At 44.4% G+C, this 8,484-nt stretch overlaps 1 pseudogene; it reads left to right on the top strand.

Annotated features, from left to right (window-relative positions):
• The first annotated feature begins 1,181 nt into the window (after positions 1-1,181).
• Positions 1,182-1,433, top strand: LOC114901107 (annotated as a pseudogene).
• The last annotated feature ends 7,051 nt before the right edge of the window (positions 1,434-8,484 follow it).

Genomic DNA, 8,484 nt, shown 5'->3' with positions numbered 1-8,484 from the left:
AATGACGACAACGTCCTGGGTCTGCAGCCACTGTGGGAGGGGTACTTGGACCAGTTACTGTGCATGGATGCAACTCACCAAGGGCAACTCCTTCTCAGCCACTAGCACCTCTTTTGCCAACCGGAAATGAACTGCCCACTCCTTCCACCCTTGGCTGCAAGACCTAGCACAGGGACGAGGAAGATTCTATAGGGGAGGACTGAATACTTATCGGGGCTTTTACTCAGTATTGATGGCTGGTGTGATGGGGACAGGGGAGAGAGTGAGCATTTGTATTCTAGAGACAGAACGGTCACAGCAAGCACACTCCATTACCACATTGGGGGCATCCCTGTTTCAGAACGAACAAATTAATTAAAGGATGAATGGATTAATTATGTTTATAGGAAATTTGTCCTGTTTTAAAGGCACCAGAAGGACACACCGGTCTTGACTTTAGCCATTCCTGTTTCTGCAAGAAGTGACTTCGCTGTACACCTGAAACTAACATAACATTGTTAATCAACTATACTCCAATATAAAATAAAAAGTTTTTTAAAAAAAAAGTGACTTTGGCACCACCAGCGACTGTCAGTCTTAACAATGACCTCAGAAAATTTTGATCAGATGCAAGTTAATTTGCTCTGAGCCATTCCCTAGGGACACAGAAGGTCAGACCTAGAGCCCATCATCCCGATAAGAGGCTCCTATGAGCTCAGGACTCAATGCTGAAAGCAGAGTTTGGTGACCGTTTGGAAAGGCATCTTGAGTGGAGAGTGTGTCCTGGCTTGGCCATTGGGAGACGCAATTTCTAAAGCACAGCTCTACTTACAACCTGTGAGAACTCAATAGGAAAGGGGGAAAGATTTGTCTTTTTGTTTTTTAATTCTCAAAGCTTAGCCCAGCATAGGAACTCAATAAAGCAAAGAGCGGGGAAGAGAGAGCCAGGGACAGAGGGAAAAATCTGGCCTCCCTCATGAACCTTCTATGGTGACCCCACAGAGAGAAGTGGGGAAGATGCTTTGTGAACTAAACACTGCTAAGTAAGTTCAAAAGTTTTGCGGGATAAAAGTTAGCCTCTAAATGCCACAATTGGAAGTTTAGCAAAAAGTCTGACAGTCTCGTTTTCAGAACTCTTTGCAAGGGTACTTGATGTGAAGGTGCAAAAAAGTAGCAGCTGCAGTTGCTGTAGTTCTGTCTTCAGCTCCACGATGTTTCCCCTGGCCAAAAACGCACTAAGTTGCCTCTGAGTTCAAAGCATTCAGCAAACAATGGCAAGGCAGAGCCACCGGAAGCAGGCACCTGGTTTCCATGACAAATATGGTAACGCTGTATTAGCTAATGGAGCCACTTTCTGTGTTGCCGGATGGGCATATACAGCAACACAAATTGGAATAGAATGGAACCTGTCCCCTGTTGGTAGAGTTGCCCCAAAGGGATGGAGAGATCAGTAATCATCCCTGCTGGTTTAATACTGAATTGTTTCAAAACCAACTCATAACTGATGCCAAGTAAAAGCACTGTGTACCCATTACAACATGGCATGATTGAAGATTTAAAAAATAAAAGTTTGACAGTCTCTTCTGGAAGGATCCGCACAGGATTTTCCTGCACGGAACAAGACCCAGTTTACATAGCCCATGTGCTGGGTCACGGCCCCCCTTCTTTGGAACATGAGGGGTTGATTCCCTTGGGTGTCCTGGGGCCAGGCTCTACTGAGAAGTAAACACCTTGGTGGTACCACATGTTCATGGGTTCCCGTTTACACTGTGTCAGGAATAAATGGAGCTGGTGGCACAGGAATGCCATCCAGGATGGGACTGTGACCAGGCGGGAGGGAAGGGAGAGATACGGGCTGGCAGTGGGTTGCGATACCAGGCCAGGGGTACCCACGGCCAACTGCACTCAGGGCTTCAGTGCATCTTTAAAGAGAAACACGTTCTTAACCATTTGTTGGGTTTTGGGCAGTACAGTTGGGTAGACAAGAGAACAGGTTCTACAACCAGACTGCCTAAGTTCCAACCGTGGCTTTGTTTCTTTCTAGCTCTAAACCTGGATGAGTCTTGTAACTTCTCGATGGACACGGGGATGATGAGAGTATCTACCTTGTCAGCTTGTTGAGAAGGCCCTGGGGCTGGTCACAGCAACAGACCAAGTGTTTGGTAATTATTTGCTCTCCTGGAGACTCCTCTCAGGTGTGCCCAGGTCAAACACTTGAATCAAAATCGAATAATTATGGTAAAAGAGGCATCGGTCGAGCGATAGGCATGTTCACAAACAATGTGTCCTTCAGCCACATATATCTCAGTCTTCACCACAACACCACGAGGAAGGAGTATTTTGCTTATCACAGACATGAAAACTGAGGTCATAACTGGTGTTCAGGGTGGCACCGCTGATATGCTCACCAGTCTTGGGTCCACCCAGACCTGCTTCTTGGAAAACAGCACAAGCAAGGGCTGTGTTTGCCAACATAGATCTCATCCCCACCAGAAGGATCTGTGCAGACAAGTGGTAGTTTCTGAAGGAGACCTGAGTCTGACTTCAGCAGCAGGTGGGAAACAAAATACAGTCGGTCCTCTGCACCCACAGATACTGTGCTACACCATTTTATATAAGGGAGCTGAGCATCCACAGATTTGGGGATCCTCGAGGGTTCCTGAAACCAATCCGCCACAGACACTGAGGGGCAACTACGGTCAGTAGCTGCAGATGGAACATTCTCCCATAATACACAGGCAGGTCACAAGGCATGGAAGCTACAGGCAGGGACCTCTGAGGCAGAGGAATTTAAAATGTTGCTCCTAATCTTTAATGAAAACTCAAAGATCCCCTGTTTAAAAATGCCCTTCAGGCTTTGCCCAACTGAATGGGGAAAATATCCCGCTCAAAACCCTAGAACTATCTGGGGATGTCAGATTCTAGCTTTGGCTGAAAACCAGGTAAGGAGGGATCAGGTCTTTGAAGAAGGTCTGCTGAAGTCTCTGAGCCCCAGGCCCACCAGAAGCCATGCCCAGCGAGGCTTCTCTCCCCCGTCCTAGATGAAATCGTCAGAGACGGCCTCTGGAAGCTTGAGGAAGGGGAAGCACCAGGTAGCAAGGATTCATCCCTAAACCTAATCTGTATTCCTCAACAACTTCCCTGGAGAAGCTCTCTGCCGTGCCAAAGGGAGAAGATATTTTCATTCCATGTTTTATAGACTTGCTTCCTTGCTGGTGCAGGGAATACCACTCTCCTGGCTCCTAACTCTGCTGGATAGGCACAGATGGTTATATGCTTTAATTTCATTTCTTTGAATAGGAAGAAGATGATCTCCAGTAATGTATATGAAAGTCTTATAACAAACAAAAGTAAAGGGTTATATGCGAAAATGTATAAGGAATGATGGTGATCACGGTTATAAAGATAAATGTTATGCAGCAAAGGGAAGAAAACCTAAATTTTAATGACAGAAGAATAATTAATAAACTGTGGCTTATCTATATGATAGAGGTCTAGACGGCCATTAAAATTCATTTTACAATGAACTTTTTATGATGAAAGAAACTGTTTATGGACCAGGGCTGTGTGAAAATCACATACCGCCTCCCTGCAGGTAAGCTACATGGACAGATGGACGTAGAGACAATGAGAAGGAAGGGGAAAGGAAGAAAGTTACAATATATAAACAGGATTTACCTCAGAGTGGGTATACCCGTGAGGAGCTTTATTTTCTTTTACTTTTATTTCTTTCGTTCTACCCTGCCTTGTTCTGAAAGCAATTTAAAGTTGTTTACAGAAGGGAGAGGGAGAAGATGGCGGAAGAGTAAGACACGATCACCTTCCTCCCCACAGATACACCAGAAATACATCTACACGTGGAACAGCTCCTACAGAACACCTACTGAACTCTGGAGGAAGACCTCAGACCTCCCAAAAGGCAAGAAACCCCCCACGTACCTGGGTAGGGCGAAAGAAAAAAGAAACAACACAGACAAAGGATAGGGACGGGACCTGCACCTCTGGGAGCAAGCCGTGAAGGAGGAAAGGTTTCCACAGACTAGGAGCCCCTTCGCGGGCGGAGACTGCAGGTGGCGGAGGGGGGAAGCTTCAGAGCCGCGGAGGAGAGCGCAGCCGCAGGGGTGTGGAGGGCAAAACGGGGAGATTCCCGCACAGAGGATCAGGGCCGACCGGCACTCACCAGCCCGAGAGGCTTGTCTGCTCACCCGCTGGGGCGGGCGGGGCCTGGAGTTGAGGCTCGGGCTTCGGTCGGAGCGCAGGGAGAGGACTGGGGTTGGCGTCGTGAACACAGCCTGAAGGGGGCCAGTGCACCACGGCTAGCCGGGAGGGAGTCCGGGGAAAAGTCTGCAGCTGCCGAAGAGACGAAACTTTTCCTTGCCCCTTTGTTTCCTGGTGCGAGAGGAGAGGGGATTAAGAGCGCAGCTTAAAGGAGCTCCAGAGACGGGCGCGAGCCGCGGCTTAAAAGCGCGGACCCCAGAGACGGGCATGAGATGCTAAGGCTGCTGCTGCCGCCACCAAGAAGCCTGTGTGCAAGCACAGGTCACTATCCACACCTCCCCTCTCGGGACCCTGTGCAGCCCGCCACTGCCAGGGTCCCGGGATCCAGGGACAACTTCCCCAGCAGAATGCACGGCGCGCCTCAGGCTGGTGCAACGTCACGCCACCCTCTGCCGCCGCAGGCCCGCCCCTCACTCCGTGCCCCTCCCTCCGCCCGGCCGGAGTGAGCCAGAGCCCCCGAATCAGCGGCTCCTTTAACCCCATCCTATCTGAGCGAAGAACAAATTCCCTCAGGCGACCTACACGCAGAGGCGGGGCCAAATCCAAAGCTGAACCCCGGGAGCTGTGCGAACAAAGAAGAGAAAGGGAAATCTCTCCCAGCAGCCTCAGGAGCAGCGGAATAAATCTCCACAATCAACTTGATGCACCCTGCATCTGTGGAATACATGAATAGACAACGAATCATCCCAAATTGAGGAGGTGGACTTTGAGAGCAAGATATATTATTTTATCCACTTTTCCTCTTTTTGTGAGTGTGTATGTGTATGCTTCTGTGTGAGATTTTGTCTGTATAGCTTTGCTTTCACCATTTGTCCTAGGGTTCTGTCCTTCCATTTTTTTGTTTTTTATTTAAAAAAATTTTTTTTCTTAATAATAATTTTTTAATTTTTATTTTAATAACTTTTATTTTATCTTACTTTATTTTATTTTATCCTCTTTCTTTCTTTCTACCTTTTCTCCCTTTTATGCTGAGCCATGTGGATGAAAGGCTCTTGGTGCTGCAGCCAGGAGTCAGTGCTGTGCCTCTGAGGTGGGAGAGACAACTTCAGGACACTGGTGCACAAGAGACCTCCACGTAATATCAAATGGCGAAAATCTCCCAGAGATCTCCATCTCAACACCAACACCCAGCTTCACTCAACGACCAGCAAGCTACAGTGCTGGACACGCTATGCCAAACAACTAGCAAGACAGGAACACAACCCCATCCATTAGCAGAGAGGCTGCCTGAAAACATAATAATGCCACAGACACCCCAAAACACACCACCAGACATAGACCTGCCCACCAGAAAGACAAGATCCAGCCTCATCCACCACAACACAGGCACTAGTCCCCTCCACCAGGAAGCCTACACAACCCACTGAACCAACCTTAGCCCCTGGGGACAGACACCAAAAACAATAGGAACCACGAACCTGCAGCCTGCAAAATGGAGACCCCAAACACAGTAAGATAAGCAAAATGAGAAGACAAAGAAACACACAGCAGATGAAGGAGCAAGGCAAAAACCCACCAGACCTAACAAATGAAGAGGAAATAGGCAGTCTACCTGAAAAAGAATTCAGAATAATGATAGTAAAGATGATCCAAAATCATGGAAATAGAATAGACAAAATGCAAGAAACATTTAACAAGGACCTAGAAGAACTAAAGAGGAAACAAGCAACGATGAACAACACAATAAATGAAATTAAAAATACTCTAGAAGGGATCAATAGCAGAATAACTGAGGCAGAAGAACGGATAAGTGACCTGGAAGATAAAATAGTGGAAATAACTACTGCAGAGCAGAATAAAGAAAAAAGAATGAAAAGAATGGAGGACAGTCTCAGAGACCTCTGGGACAACATTAAATGCACCAACATTCGAATTATAGGGGTCCCAGAAGAAGAAGAGAAAAAAAAAGGGACTGAGAAAATATTTGAAGAGATTATAGTTGAAAACTTCCCTAATATGGGAAAGGAAATAGTTAATCAAGTCCAGAAAGCACAGAGAGTCCCATACAGGATAAATCCAAGAAGAAACACGCCAAGACACATATTAGTCAAACTATCAAAAAATTAAATACAAAGAAAACATATTAAAAGCAGCAAGGGAACAAAAACAAATAACACACAAGGGAATCCCCATAAGGTTAACAGCTGATCTTTCAGCAGAAACTCTGCAAGCCAGAAGGGACTGGCAGGACATATTTAAAGTGACGAAGGAGAAAAACCTACAACCAAGATTACTCTACCCAGCAAGGATCTCATTCAGATTTGATGCAGAAATTAAAATCTTTACAGACAAGCAAAAGCTGAGAGAGTTCAGCACCATAAACCAGCTTTACAACAAATGCTAAAGGAACTTCTCTAGGTAAGAAACACAAGAGAAGGAAAAGACCTACAAAAACAAACGCAAAACAATTAAGAAAATGGGAATAGGAACATACATATCGATAATTACCTTGAATGTAAATGATCAAGTGGGGTTTATTCCAGGAATGCAGGGATTCTTCAATATACGCAAATCAATCAACATGATACACCATATTAACAAATTGAAGGAGAAAAACCATATGATCATCTCAATAGATGCAGAGAAAGCTTTCGACAAAATTCAACACCCATTTATGATAAAAACCCTGCAGAAAGTAGGCATAGAGGGAACTTTCCTCAACATAATAAAGGCCATATATGACAAACCCACAGCCAACATCGTCCTCAATGGTGAAAAACTGAAAGCATTTCCACCAAGATCAGGAACAAGAGAAGGTTGCCCACTCTCACCACTCTTATTCAACATAGTTTTGGAAGTTTTAGCCACAGCAATCAGAGAAGAAAAGGAAATAAAAGGAATCCAAATCAGAAAAGAAGAAGTAGAGATGTCACTGTTTGCAAATGACATGATACTATACATAGAGAATCCTAAAATTCTACCAGAAAGCTACTAGAGCTAATCAATGAATTTGGTAAAGTAGCAGGATACAAAATTAATGCACAGAAATCTCTGGCATTCCTATACACTAATGATGAAAAATCTGCACGTGAAATTAAGAAAACACTCCCAGTTACCATTACAACAAAAAGAATAAAATATCTAGGAAATAAACCTACCTAAGGAGACAAAAGACCTGTATGCAGAAAATTAAAAGACACTGATGAAAGAAATTAAAGATGATACCAATAGATGGAGAGATATACTATGTTCTTGGATTGGAAGAATCAACATTGTGAAAATGACTCTACTACCCAAAGCAATCTACAGATTCAATGCAATCCCTATCAAACTACCACTGGCATTTTTCACAGAACTAGAACAAAAAATTTCACAATTTGTATGGAAACACAAAAGACCCCGAATAGCCAAAGCAATCTTGAGAACGAAAAACGGAGCTGGAGGAATCAGGCTCCTTGACTTCAGACTATACTACGAAGCTACAGTAATCAAGACAGTCTGGTACTGGCACAGAAACAGAAAGATAGATCAATGGAACAGGATAGAAAGCCCAGAGATAAACCCACGCACGTATGGTCACCTTATCTTTGATAAAGGAGGCAGGAATGTACAGTGGAGAAAAGACAGCCTCTTCAATAAGTGGTGCTGGGAAAACTGGACAGGTACATGTAAAAGTATGAGATTAGAACACTCCCTAACACCATACACAAAAATAAGCTCAAAATGGATTAAAGACCTAAATGTAAGGCCAGACACTATCAAACTCTTAGGGGAAAACATAGGCAGAACACTCTATGACATAAATCACAGCAAGATCATTTTTGACCCATCTCCTAGAGAAATGGAAATAAAAACAAAAATAAACAAATGGGACCTAATGAAACTTCAAAGCCTTTGCACAGCAAAGGAAACCATAAACAAGACCAAAAGACGACCCTCAAAATGGGAGAAAATATTTTCAAATGAAGCAACTGACAAAGGATTAATCTCCACAATTTACAAGCAGCTCATGCAGCTCAATAACAAAAAAACAAGCAACCCAATCCAAAAATGGGCAGAAGACCTAAATAGACATTTCTCCAAAGAAGATATACAGATTGCCAACAAACACATGAAAGAATGCTCAACATCATTAATCACTAGAGAAATGCAAATCAAAACTACAATGAGATGTCATCTCACACCAGTCAGAATGGCCATCATCAAAAAATCTAGAAACAATAAATGCTGGAAAGGGTGTGGAGAAAAGGGAACACTCTTGCACTGCTGGTGGGAATGTGAATTGGT

The sequence above is a fragment of the Monodon monoceros genome, unplaced genomic scaffold (assembly GCF_005190385.1).
Source record: "Monodon monoceros isolate NGI ecotype Baffin Bay Population unplaced genomic scaffold, NGI_Narwhal_1 Super_Scaffold_19, whole genome shotgun sequence".
Lineage (NCBI taxonomy): Eukaryota > Metazoa > Chordata > Mammalia > Artiodactyla > Monodontidae > Monodon > Monodon monoceros.
Note: the sequence above shows the minus strand (reverse complement) of the source record. Positions and strands in the feature narration are given on the sequence as shown.